Here is a 14,276-nt window from a genome sequence, read left to right on the forward strand (position 1 = left end):
TCTTCCCAACACTTTTTCTATAGAGACCACAGTTACTACTTCTACAGTTGCTCACTATATAAGAGTGTCTGTCTCTCTCTCTCTCTCTCTCTCTCTCTTCTTCATTCTCTTCAGGAGTATGCTAGACCTAGCTTTTACCTTTGTGGCTGAGATAATTATTAATTTTCAAGAATTTTATAAGATGATTGTTAAATACCCATTATTAAAATTTAAATAATCTTCAGGCTAGTTCAATGTAATGTACATTTAAATTTTGGATTGATCACTGGATGTCATAGTCATGAGCCCCTTCTGGTAGCTCCTGTGCTGTAACTTGGATCACCCCTATTATATGTGATTCTGTGTGAGATTCTGTGCTCTTAGGTCAAGATAATTTCATAGTCCAGTAGCACCACACACATTTGAGTTGCCCCCATCCACTCAGACTCTAACAATGAGAGTCACAATAAGCCTCAGTTGCCCAACACAAATAAAGTGTTGGGAGTGTGGGTAGCTTAGCCTAGCAGCATGGTGGAACTGAACAAAAAGTGCTTCTGGGATATGCCTTATATCCATGATTTCACCTGAAAACTGCAACAAAACCAGACAAACAAATATCAGAAACACAGCTGGTTCAACAGGACCTTCATTCATAGAGGTTCTTCTACAGAGCTGACGGTGATAAGTTTCAGGCCAGTGGTGTCCCTTGGGAAGAAGCCCATGTCTAGCTCTTTTAGGCATCTTTGGAGGACCCCACTGTAGTGAGCTTCATTTAGTACAATAAACTGATCAAGAGTTATTAGGTTTGTTTTAGACATACTCCTAAAGCCCTGTATATTTAGATTCTTGAGTTTTGCCAGTAGCATAGCTTCCTGGTCTGTCATCTCAAAGATGGCAGACAGACTGAAAGAGGCCCCTACGTGGGGCGATGAAATGTGGGAAACATATTGGGAACTAGATGGGACAGGCTGGGTACTGGAGGAGAAGACAATGAGAAAAGCCTATCATCTGGCAGGTATCATGCTGCTGATCAAGGCTGAAGTCCAGATGTAAGTCTTGCTGTCTGGCTCAATTTTCTCCTCAGACATGGGAAAAAAAAAAAAAAAAAGACATCCATAGAGGGCAAAACAAAGGGCTCTCTTTCTGACATGGAAATCCCCAGCGCACATCACACTTCTACCGAATCCTCCACCAGACTGCTGTGCAGTGAAAGAGGACACATGGCACAGGGAATACTCACTGCCCAATTCTCCAAAGTTGCCTGGGTGGTCTTTAAGCCCATCCCAGGACGGTCATTGATGTCTCACACTGGTAACATTTGCTCTTACAGTGCAACCAGGAGATCCAACATAACCACTGCAGCCCTGGCAAACAAACTGTGTGATATTTTAGGTTTTATGGATAATTCATAGTTTGATAAAAGACTAACTTAGAATCTATCAAAAAATTCACTCCTAAATGGGCCAATTGGGAAGAAATTTTATGGATATTCCATGCTTCTTGCTAACAATTTTCATCTGGTAGTGTTGAGCACCTTCTCCTACATCAATGCAAAAACAGCTTTGACTCTATGTTCCTCATTGTTTTTAGTCCAAAAATTGTAATAAAGTAATGTGATTATTGAATGCACTGTTCATGCAAAGAGGTCATCTTCCTACTCATATCTAATTATCAAAGGGAGTAGCATATATAAAGGATTACTTTGAAAATTTAAGATTGCACCCTGACCATTCCCATGTATGATGCATCTTTCTCTTAATAGCAATCTCAGGTCAAACAGGTAAACATAACCTCCTCGTTACCACCAGACACACAGGTATAGCAAAAAGAGTTTAGGAGAATCCAACTGACTTTTGGTTTATTTGCCTCATTTTAATATTAAAGCATGGTCCCATTTCATAAAGAAAATGAACACTTCGGAGAGCACACTATTGATCCAATTTCCAAACAGTGGCACACATAAGTCAAGAACAGAGAAATACTAAGATTTTGCCAATTGCATTAAAATGACCTTATACCTGACCACTTAGGGGAGAGGTCTGGGTGAGGACAAGGGGTCACTGAAGAAAGGGGAGTCTTATTACTGGGATAACCTATGCCAATTGTGTGACAGTTGAAAAAGAGTCTATCATGCAAATGCTATGAACGAAAATGTTGATAACATAAATTATAACCTCTTACAAACACAGACAATCCTAATCTACCATGCTGTTCCAGTTGTCATCACCAGTAGCTCCCAAATGTGAACATCCCTGGGATGTGTAAAAACATGCACACTAGCACAGCTTTGTTTAAATTCACTTATGCAAATTCATACACTCCCTTGATGCCTAAGCAGCTACAGGTTATGTGATGTGCTGCTAGTGTGCAGCACCTACTCCTGGATACTTCTCCCATGAGTGAACAACCAATGTTTGGAGTCCAAATCAACTTTACATAAAAAATCCAGAACCAGTAAGTGCTGTGCCCCTCTGGTTATGAATTCCTATAGAGTAGGTTACAGTGAGTCATGGAATATATCTCCTTGGGACTGTTGTTGTTTTGGAGTTATCTATTACCCCTTCAGTTTTTGAAAATGACACTAAAGACTAGCAGATCAACCTAAACTCCCTTGCACGGGTCATAAAATGTTGTTATGCTACATCCCGCGACCTCCCTCCTCCCCATGCCCATTTAGGATTTATACACAATTTCCAGCATCATGAAGCTAGGGGCAGGGGCATGTAGTGTTCAATGATACTTGGTCCCTTTGAGTTAGTGTCATTTTGCTCATTTTTGAGTCCTATGGATAGTAACTTCATTCATATGACTGATAAAATGGATTTGATTCCTACTCTTTTTAGTGGTTTCTTATTTATATTATGAGAGTAGTCGATAGGATGAAATGTTAAAATTCAAGTTCATTCAATAATCTGTTGACTAAGGGATGGATTTTTGAAAAGAGTAATCTAATGTGAGACTGGTATGTCTCTGCATTTTATTTCTGGGAATTCCGAGACTACCTCTGCCCTCTGTCCAGTCATTTCTCAAATTTTATTTGCAGTGTAAAAATGGTAGACTTGCTTATAGCTGACTGTAAAACTGTGGCACTCTCCAGGTTCACAGTTCCTTATGGGTGTGCATGATTCAAACTCACTGTCTGAGTAGCATTCACCTAGGACTCATGAGATGTGGTGAGGGAGGTTGTGGGGAAACACGAGGAAGTGAGGTGGAGTTCATAGTGTTTGCTGCAACATAATGAAGCTTTATACTTAAGGCAGAATTCTGTAGTCACTAAAACAAAGCAAAAAGTCATCTCCAAATTGCATAAATTCTGAGACACATTGCTTTCTAAAACATTGTATTCAAATGAGAAAAGATAGGATACTACTTCAGATAGTCTTAAGTGTCCTAGGCTGTGATCAGACAGAATAAAGCCAAAGCATGTAAATAGGAAGGCTCTTAAGAGATTCCAGCAAAGGAGAGTTCTTTCTGAGCAGATGATGTTTAACTTGAGACTTGATTTGAGAAAAAGCTTCTCAAGCCTCATTCTGAGGGCACAGAATGGGAGGGAGAGAGAGCGGCATGGGTAAAGGCTTAATTCAAGAATGCATTTGACACATTATCAGAATAGAAAGAAGACTCACATAACCAGGGTGAACAAAGAGGAGATTTAAAGTTATCCAATTTTTATTTGCAAAATAACACCTTTTCTACTCTGAACAAGAGAGATATACTCTGGGGTCAGGGAAAGGCTGTTTTGGAAGACCTGATTGAAGAAATTGTTGTACTGACTGTTGAACAGAAATGTTTGGAATAAGATGCATTTTGTAGTAGAATTGAGAGTATTTGTCAATTTAAAGAAAATGGTCCAAGCGAAAGAGAGAATTTAATGATTAACTCAGTTCCATTGGATTGAGAACTTGGTTGAATATTTATGTAATTTATAGTGGGAAAGACCTGAAGAGCAAGAAATACAATTTTACCAATCAAAATTCATTCCAAATTTCATAGGGATTCCAGAGAAAGTTTTTAAATCAAAGGACTCTCCCTCTCAACTTTGTAGTTAGACACATTAGGTAGGAGATCTGTCCTGCTTATTTTGTATAAAGGCACTGAGAAAATAGCAAAGGAACCAACAATCATAAGGCACCATTTTCCAGGAGCATATGGAAGGAAATTCCACATTGTTACTTTTCCTCCATTCACGTCCTGCAAAATATGAAATTGTTGGCATTATTTCACTGGTGCAGAATAAGTTGCCTCACCTGACCACAGCCAGTGATCTGTGCTTTGCTCTACCGTGGCTCAAAGCCTCTACTCCTCTTGGTAAAGCACTGTGCTTGCTGACTGCTGTGGATAGTGCACAAAGCTCACATTGTCTGCAAGCAGGAGACGAAGTTAGTTAGTCATGCAATGGAAGCCTGCTTTTGTTTTAAATGACATTTTAGTTTGCATCATTTGTCCTCTTGAATACTCCTGCTTTTATATAATCACAGGTCACCATTGTAAATGGTCTAACAAAACACAATTTTTTGCTTCCATGTCTATACAATATGCACACTTAATGGGTGTCAGGCTTCTTCCTTCTTGGAGAAGTCTATGACTGACATTTGTGGAAGCAGAGGCAGGCTGTTCCATCACAGTATGGTTACAATAAACTCTGTGGACAGGGACGCTGGTCAGTATGGTACAGGTATTCATTCAGTGCAGGAATCCCTAAGGCTGTGGGCCACCATCAACTATACCCTTTCATTGTACAAATGGCATATCATCAGTGTCTGTCTTCCACTGTGTGGTCCTTGTTTCACCTGGCACCGATCTTCCCTGTTGTTCCATTATTATTTGATGCTGAATGTACTGCAGTTAAGGATGCCCACATTTCTGCCATCAGCACTAATGATTAAGAATAGGGCCTACATGTGCTTGCATCTGTCAGTAGAACACCTTATATATTTAATGTAATGAACCCTAATTTACTCTTCTGAAATAAACAAAAAAAATCTTGTAAATAACTTAACAGTTTTGTTGGACTCACACATGTTTATACTATAAACCAGGCTTACTATATTGTGGTGATTTATTGCATCACAGACATCTTCCCTCACATAGCATCTGTGATTTAAAATGATTAGTTTTTCTCTTTGTAGAATTATCTAAATATACAGGAGCTGAATAAAAATATTTAAAGCATTATGTGGCATTCGGGTAATTGATAATTGGATGCTTACACCTTGGTCGGAATATTAAATGTTAGAGGTACTGTGGGTCTACTAAATATAAATAAAAGAGCTGACTTCAGCTAACGACTCACTTTTGAGCATGGCTCCTTGACAAGTTTTATTGGTAATTGAAAAAAATGGCAAAGCAATTTTATGACTGTACTTGGAGAAAAGCGCCCAGTCCATAATATAAAATCAGCCAACAAAGCATTTTTGCTATGATTACTCCAAACCCCAAAGCCATAGGCCAATGCATTTTTAAAAGTTTCCTTGTTATTTATTTATTTTTAAACTTCTTTGGAAAGCGTCAGAGTCCACGGAAAGCAAGATACTGGTAACACATTCTAATGAATCATCTAAACAGCTTTAAAAAAAAAATCAAGGCTACATGCCAGTGTTTAAATACTTTTAAAACACACCTTCCCTTTATAGGGAAGATAGGAGGGAAGGAAAAAAAAAAAACAGGGAGAAGTATGGGAGGGAGAGAGAAAATTTCCTGACATATATTTTCTAGCATAGAAGCAATTATTTGAATACAATAAAATATTTAGGAAAAAAATTGGAGAAAGCACCTATTATTTCACATGCAACTGATCATTCTGTTATTTGCATTGATTTAATATTTTTGTACCTTGTGAACTTAAGAGTTTAGGCTTAAAAGTGAACAGTTTTACAAAAGTCTAAGTACACAAATGTTTATTTTAAAATAATTTATATGGGCTGGGGATGTGGTCAAGTGGTAACGCGCTCGCCTGGCATGTGTGCGGCCCGGGTTCAATCCTCAGCACCACATACAAACAAAGATGTTGTGTCTGCCGAAAACTGAAAAATAAATATTGAAATTCTCTCTCTCTCTCTCTCTCTCCCTCTCTCTCTCTAAAAAAAGAATAAATAAAATAATTTATATGTGATGATATAGAATAAGATCAGTGAGTCTGTTTGGCCCCACATTCACCAACATTAATCATTGCTTTCCTCCACCTTTGTGGCCACTTTCTCCAGAAAGTGACATATTTATTTTACAATTTCCCTATGTTCACAGTCCATAAGACTTTTTCTCATAAAATGATCTTTGCACTCCTTGATACCCTTTACCTTCTCTATCTTCACCTTAGATTCCACCCATTCTTTCCTAAATTTATATATTCTCTCTTTATTAAAAAAAATATTTTTTCCCATGGATTTCCAAACTTTGTCTTACCTTTATACTACAGTGGTGTTAAAAGTGAAACATCAGTCGAAGAACAAATTTATAAGAAGTTCAACTGCTTTTATATTTTCCTGTATAGGGTTTAGCTCTTGCTGAGTTGCACACCATCTGAAACTTCAGTTTGAATGTCTATGAGCACATTCTCTGCAGTTGAGAATGAGCCTCTTAATTAATCAAGGGCTCACTTGCTTTGGTGTAGCTGCACAACTTTTCCAGAGCCCTAAGTCCAGCTGGGTTTTGCCCCTTGCCAGGTTTGCGTTGAGAAATGAATCACAGGTGCTTATTCTTTCAAATTCTACCTGTGAAGCACCATTATTCATTCTAAAAACTAAGCTAAACTATTTTTCTTTCTTCCAAACAAATCTACATAGGACAGTTTTTCCAAATATTTGGAAGAGTTATTCTCCCAAATAGTTATAACAATTTCATGGTTATTTTCCAGCCTTCTATTTGTCTACAAACCTCTTGCTATGCAATTCCAAAAGTTGTTATAGCAGCAACGATGTACTTCCAACTACTGGTTTCTATGGTAGATTTCTCTGTGTAACATACCATCTCAAAAATTCTGTGTCTCTCAGAATCATTTATCTCTCATGCAGGTTTGGGTTGACTTAGGTCAGATGGTCTAAGATGAGTTCAATTTGGAGTCTCTGAGACAAGTTATAGATATACTCAGGAGTGGTTCTTCTTTTAGTCTGAGATCAGACCCATTCCAAGTTTGTTAAATCTGGACCTCACACTGGTCAATAGGATCTTACGGAAAAGACAGAACCATTCAAAGGCAAGAGGAATTAGACACATATTCTTAGCTTCATGGTAAACTACAGATTAGCACTGGAAAGTTTGGACAACTTTTACCAAGTGATCCACATTTAAGAAGCTGAAACCTCACTAAGGTAGGGTAAACTATTACTCACTATTTGGAAGTAGACATGGGGGGAAGGGAGGACTATAATTTATTATGGTGGAAGGAAAGACTGCTATTGATTACTGGGGAAAGGCAGAACTCTTGGGAGCCGATAGACAGATTCTACAATTGGAACAGAATTTTTGTTATTTTTGCAGTGCTACACCCAACTGTCAGCTTTGAGACTATGTTTGGTTTTTAGAAATTTATTGCTGAGATTGGAAATATGAATTCAAGCATCCAGTAAAATTTTTAAGTTAAGGACATCATATAGAAAAAAATCAACATACTTAATATTTATTTGGTCATATTATGACTCGAGCCCAGTGCCAAATATTTTCTGTATATTATACCATTTACTAAAAAGCCTGTGCAATAGATTCTACCTCTGCCTCCCTTAGGTTTTTAAGAAGGGTATTGATTTCTGCCATTCTTTCTTGGTAGTTATACTACATTTCATTTTCTATTTGGACTGCAAGGTGAAAATATAGAGGATTCCATTTGGTCCGAGTTTTTTTTTTTTTTTTTTTAATTTACAAATGTTGTGGTCTACAAGACAGATTTTGTTGAAGTCAAAAGTTAAAAAAAATAGTAAAATGACTCTTTGAAGAGATTAAAGCTATTAATTTTTTTCTTTAATGAAATTAGGTCTATTAAATTTTAAAATAGTCATTATTTTTAATTTTTGTTCTTTTTAGATGGACCCAGTACTTTTATTTTGTTTATTTTTATGTGGTGCTGAGGATCGAACCCAGGGCGTCTCATGTGCTAGGCGAGCGCTCTACCACTGAGCCACAGCCCCAGCCTAAATAGTCATTATTTTAATAGCATTTAAACATGATTATTTTATAGACTGATAAATATAATAAAATCAATTCAACAGTTAATATGAATATGTGCAATTTATTTAGTTTTAATTTGCCTAATACCATGTGCATTTCAAACGGTTCCTAATTTGGGAAGTATATACTACTTGTAGATCTCACGCCTCTTCCTCATTAGGCTCTCATAACCCTTTTATTATAAGATATAAAATTGAAAAATAAGGTGAACTCTCAGAAAATACTTTATTGTTTGTAAAATCTCTACAATTCAGGCTCTATCTTTAATTCCTTGTAGATCTTCCTACATTTAGTGAGTTTTTCAAGGGCAACCCCTGTGAGAGAGACCCAAAGTTTAATTTATCTTCTTTAAAAATGATAAAGTACCTTCCCCAAATCAAAGACGCTCTTTGCCTTCTAAGTAACCACTCACAACTCTATATGTTTCATCAATTTATCAGAAAAATATACCTCTCAACTTACATGTGATGAGCAATCAAATAATCCATCATTTTTTATTTGCTGCATCTATATAAAATGGAGTTAATGAATAGAATATTAATTACAAAAATGTTTAGTATTTATTTAGTCTCATAGTCTTCAGGTGCTATGCCAAATATTTTATATTCACTATGCCATTTACTATAAAGTTGATAAGACATATCTATATGTCTTTCTATGTATATAGGGAAACAGAGATATATTATACCTGTGTTTTGTATCCAAAAATGCTGAGGTTTTTTTCTCGGTGGCGGGGTGGGGAGTTACCAGGTATTGAACTCAGGAGCAAATGAGGAAGACTTGCCATATTACTAGAAATAAGAAAGACAGAGCTTTTAATCAGACCAGGGATGCAGGTGCATAGTTGACACTCAGAAAAACAACACTCAATTCAATTTCCACCACAGTGTAGTTTTCTATGTGCAAAACAACCTGAATATTTGACCAGACCTTTTCCTGGTGATTAAATCACAGCTAATTTCTCTGTATGTAGTCTTTGGTTTGACTGAACATCATACCTAGTTTCCAGTATCTTTTAGCCCTACAAATTAATAATGACCAAATTTAGGAATAAAAAGCACCAGCTCTAAGCAATTAACATCATTGTTCATGAAATCATATAAAGTTGTAACTTTGAAAAGTTTTTGATAATAAAGCATATCCTGTACAAGAAAGTTGCAAAATATTGACCTTGCCATTGACACAATAAGGAGATCTTCTGTGAAGTATATAATATCAATGATCTGGAACTGTAGTCTATTACTAGGCTGATTAAAAACAAATGCAGCATCCCAAATTTTATTTTCAGTTTTCCTTTTTATTTTCACTTGCATAGACTGTTTAAAGATACATGTTTGCTAATACATAATTTATGAACCAGATAGAATTTTTCACACTGGACAAAATATTAAATTTCAGTTAGAATTTTCAGATAGTTCACAAAATTTCATAAGTGAATAATCAATATAAAATTGATTAATAGTTTATTTATTTTTTTACACATTGAGTTTATTATTTGCTTTTCAGGCTGAGACAAGTTGTATAAATAGACTCAAATTTATTAAATTTTAGTCAACAATACTTTCACGTTACTGTAGAGCAGTCTATAGTGATTGACATAATTCATGCAATGAGTGATAAAAATTGACTAAACTTGATGGGATTATCCTTTTGACCTTCAAAACAATCATTCTTGAAAACACAATGAATGGTGAAGTCTCCTACTGTTTGCTAGAAATCTAATGTTATTAATGAAATTATTCATAATACAGATATCCATTTGTGTATCTGAAAGATTGAAAACAATCCTTCTTACCAAATAATAAAGAATACAGGAGGAAATTTATAGCCTGAGTATTAATATATCATATGATAACATGAGCAAAGTGAACTTTTGAAGTTTTATTTTTGTCTGTATTTTATTTTACTTAAAATAAGTTTGAATGATTTAAGAATTATTGTTATCAGATAATTAAAATTATGATATAATGATAATGATAAATTAGCCAAGGGCTTATAATGATATTTGGAAATCTCTAGTTTGAAAGTTAAAAACCATAGAGACTAACTTCTGCATCTAAATTTTATTGTTGTCATTGTTATTATTGATTTATCCCTTTAATAATAAAATAGATCTCTAGTCTTCACAAACAAAAAAGGTCATGGCCTCTATACATCAGGAAGTCCAAGGCTCCGTTTTTTTTGCAGTTTTGTTCAACATGAATGCACTTAGACATATCCTTTTGTATTACTAAATTATCAGGTGTTGCAACATCTAGAAATGAGCATTTGCATAGCTGTTACTTGGTATAATACCAATATGCATACTTTTTTTTTCATAAACATCTAATTGGCCAACTCACTAAGTGAATTTCCTCTTACTATTTTGTTCCTTCTCTCAGGCTGTGTGCCTGTACCTGTCATGTGTCCAACTCAGTGCTCAGCCCTCCCACTTCCAAAGAGGTAACTTGGTGATTACAGTATGTTGTGATGGTCTAGTATGTGCTCATAGATTTTTGAAGAAGAGGACACACAGTGCTGGGAGATTGGTGTCTTGAAGTCCAAGTATAAATGGCAGAGAAACAGGGAAAAGCATGTAAATGAAGAGGCAGGGCACAGGAGGTGCATCCCAGCCAGGCTGGTGGAAAACTACCTTCTGTGGTTTGTCTTGAGGACAGAATGAATGGTGCACCAAGATATAAAATGCAGAAGTGTGTGTCAGAGGGTCGGTAAGGGTCTCCTTTTCGAAGTATGAAGCCGCTTGTTGACTTGCTCCCTCCAAAAACAGACAAAATTTAAATCAATACAAGAGTCAGCGAGCCTGAAAATTTTTGTCATTGTCACCGGTGAGATACATGAGATCAAGTCACTTTTGAGAAAAATAAATGTGGCATAGAGGAAATGGTGTTTTCTGAGAAGCCAAGGACATAGTTCTGTGCTATACATGGTACAAAAGCATGTAGTGTGAGAAACTCATAAAATTGGTCCCAACCCCATTACCCCATGGTCACATGAGGAAAGGAAATACAATGCTTATTATTAGAGACATGTCCACAAATCTTCTATAAAAGATGGAGAAGGAGGAGGAGGGGAGGAGGAGGAGGGGAGGAGGAGGAGGGGAGGAGGAGGAAGAGGAGAAGAAGAGGAAGAAGGAGGAGGAGGAGGAGGAGGAGGAGGAGGAGGAGGAGAAGAAGAGGAAGAAGGAGGAGGAGGAGGAGGAGGAGGAGGAGGAGGAGGAGGAGGAGGAGGAGAAGGCAGGACTTGTTAAAGGGGAGGTCACTTATTGACTCCATACATATTTGTTAAATGGTTTGTGAAAATTAAAAAAAAATGTTTTATGAAGATATCACTAGAGTAATGAAACAGGGACCCTTGCAGAAATAACTGATCTGAGACTGAGAATGTAAAACAAGATGAGCCTGTAGCATCTTCTAGTAAGAAAGTGCTAAAAAAAAAAAAAAGGTATCACATGAGCCAACAGAAAGTGTTCTCAAAGGCAGGAGTGGGAAGATTTGACCCCAGACAGTGAAGTATTATTGGATCATAACAAAGATATTAAATTAAAACCCATGAGTCCATACTTATAGATGATTGAACAAATCAATAAGGGATAATTAATCCATCCCTTATGCAGAACTCCAACAGTTCACACAGGAATTGCCTCCAGTATAAGTATGCAGCGAGCGAGGTGACCTCCTCCAGGAAAATGAAGCCCTGACTCCGCCATTACTCAGGCAAGGACTGAAGCCACATCAGCAGGTGTCAAGGCCTTGACCAGGGGCACTGCAGCCACAGGCCAGGGAAGCGCAGCAGGATGCCTTCTGTCTTCCTCCCTTCAGTCAGGATCCCATTCCAACAGGGCAAACACCAGACAAACCACAGCAGCAGAACACTGACCCCTACACCACACTGTCAAAGTCCCTGAGAGCAAGAAAATTCAGAGAAACGCAATTGCCAAGGGGAGCTGACAGAGACAGTTAAAAGCCACATGGAACAGAAAAAGGACGTTTTCCTTTCGTATCTTTCTGTTTTCAAAAGTGCAAAAATGAATATAAAAGGGGAAAAATCTTGTCTTATTACGTGTACATTAATTTTGTATATGAGGGAGTAACTGCAGTAGTGTTCCATTGAATTTATAGGAAACCAGCCATATTGTAGTAAAAAGAGTAACAGAGAAGTACAATGAAATTGTCCATATTATAGTCAGGCTGCTTGGGGGAGAAAATCAGACATTGTTCTGGGAAAAGAGAGCAAATCCCCGAGTTGAGTTTTTGTTTAGGTCACTCTTCCTTCTGCATTTAGACCCTCCTTAATTATCTGAATATATGTCTGATTTTAAATAATTTAGATTGAAAAACTGCCTACAGTGTTTGTTATTTTATGTTAAGTAGCTAATAGAATATTTGCCATATCCACTCTATGATTATTTAATGAATCAAACCAGAACAGTACAAGAGTATCTTATAGATATTTCTATGACAAACTGATTTTATATCCTTTGGACATAGACCCATGAATGCAACTGTTGAATCATACAGAAATTCCATTTTTTAATTTTTAAAGGAGCTTTCATTCTGTTTTCAAAAGTGCAAAAGTGTACTGATTAGCATCCCCAAAAACAATGCATAAGAATTCCCTTTACTCCACATTCACACCAATACTTGTTATCTTTTGATTTTTTTTTATATTGGCCATTTTAATGGGTATGACATGATAATCTCACCATGAACTTGATTTGCTTTTTTTTTTTTTTCTGGTGATAGGGATATTGAGCATCTTTATAAATACCCATTGATCATTTATTGAAGCTTTTTCTTACATCATTCACAAAAATCAGCTCAAAATGGATTAAAAATTAAAATTTAAGACCTGAAACAAAAAAAGCCCATGAATTGGTCTTGACATTGCTTTCCTATGACACCAGATGCCCAGGCAACCAAAACAAAAATAATCAAGTAGAGCTGTGTCAATATGAAAAGTTTTGCACAACAAAGGAAAGAAACCACAAAATGAAAAAAAAAAAATCATCCTGTGGAAACGTTTGCACTCCATATATTCCAAATATATAAAGGAAATCATACAATTGAATGGCCAAAAATTGACAAAGCCCCACTAAAAATGGGCAAAGGACCTGAACAGACATTTTTTTTTTTTTTCCAAGGGAGAGGAAATAATTCGTGATTGAAAATCTCAACACACTCTTAGAGGTTAAGATCAACTGAGAACAACACAAACAAGAGGTTACAGTGAGTATCAAACGTTCATTAAACCTTTCCTTAAATTCCATAATGTAGTTGTTATTTTGTTGTTGTTATTGTTACTTTTGTAGCACAATATCTACCCTGTCTTTTCTGAGAGATGTGAGTGGTTTGGTTTCCCCAGAGTTCGCTGAAGCCAGTTCGGTATATGCTGAGTTTATGAGATGTTGAGTGAACGGAAAGCTGCTGACACTGCAAACTGATGATATTTGTGGTGTGCTGACAATATGATTCACTCATTTAGGGACTGGGAAGTGGCTGCCTGCTGTTCTCCCCTCCCGTGAGAGGATGTGTGGAGACTTTAAAAGATAGAATCCAGTTGATACAGCAGCTTCAGATTTAGCTGCAGATTTCTTTTGACCTCTGTGTCTGTGTCTCTGGATCCTCAATGTTTTATACCGTTCACTTGCTCTTCATTCACCTTGTAATATCTACTTTACCAGCACAATAAATTGATGCTCAGAGCCTGATATTTCAGTATTTAACGCCCATTCATTTTTCACAATTCAGAACAAATTTATAATATTTGGATTTCTGGATCTGGATTCTAATTTACAGAAATTTTCACTAAATTTTAGAAAGCCCAATGCCACATGGACCAGAAAAAGGACATTTTCCTTTTCTATCTTTCTGTTTTTAAAAGTGCAAAAATAAATATAAAAGGGGAAAAAAATCTTGTCTTATTAGGTGTACATTAATTTTTCTTACATCTGTGTTGTAATTTTGGTTACCATCTCATTTTCCAGTATTTTATGTAACAAATTTTAAATTTCTTTACCAATTATTAAATAGATGTTCATCCATGAATTACTTTTGGAATTAAGCATTACTTTGGCACCAGAATTTAGAAGTTTTTTAAAGATCTTTGTTAAATTTGGTCTTCTAAGTATGATGTGAGGA

The sequence above is a fragment of the Spermophilus citellus genome (genome assembly GCF_964194105.1).
Source record: "Spermophilus citellus genome assembly, chromosome: 12".
Lineage (NCBI taxonomy): Eukaryota > Metazoa > Chordata > Mammalia > Rodentia > Sciuridae > Spermophilus > Spermophilus citellus.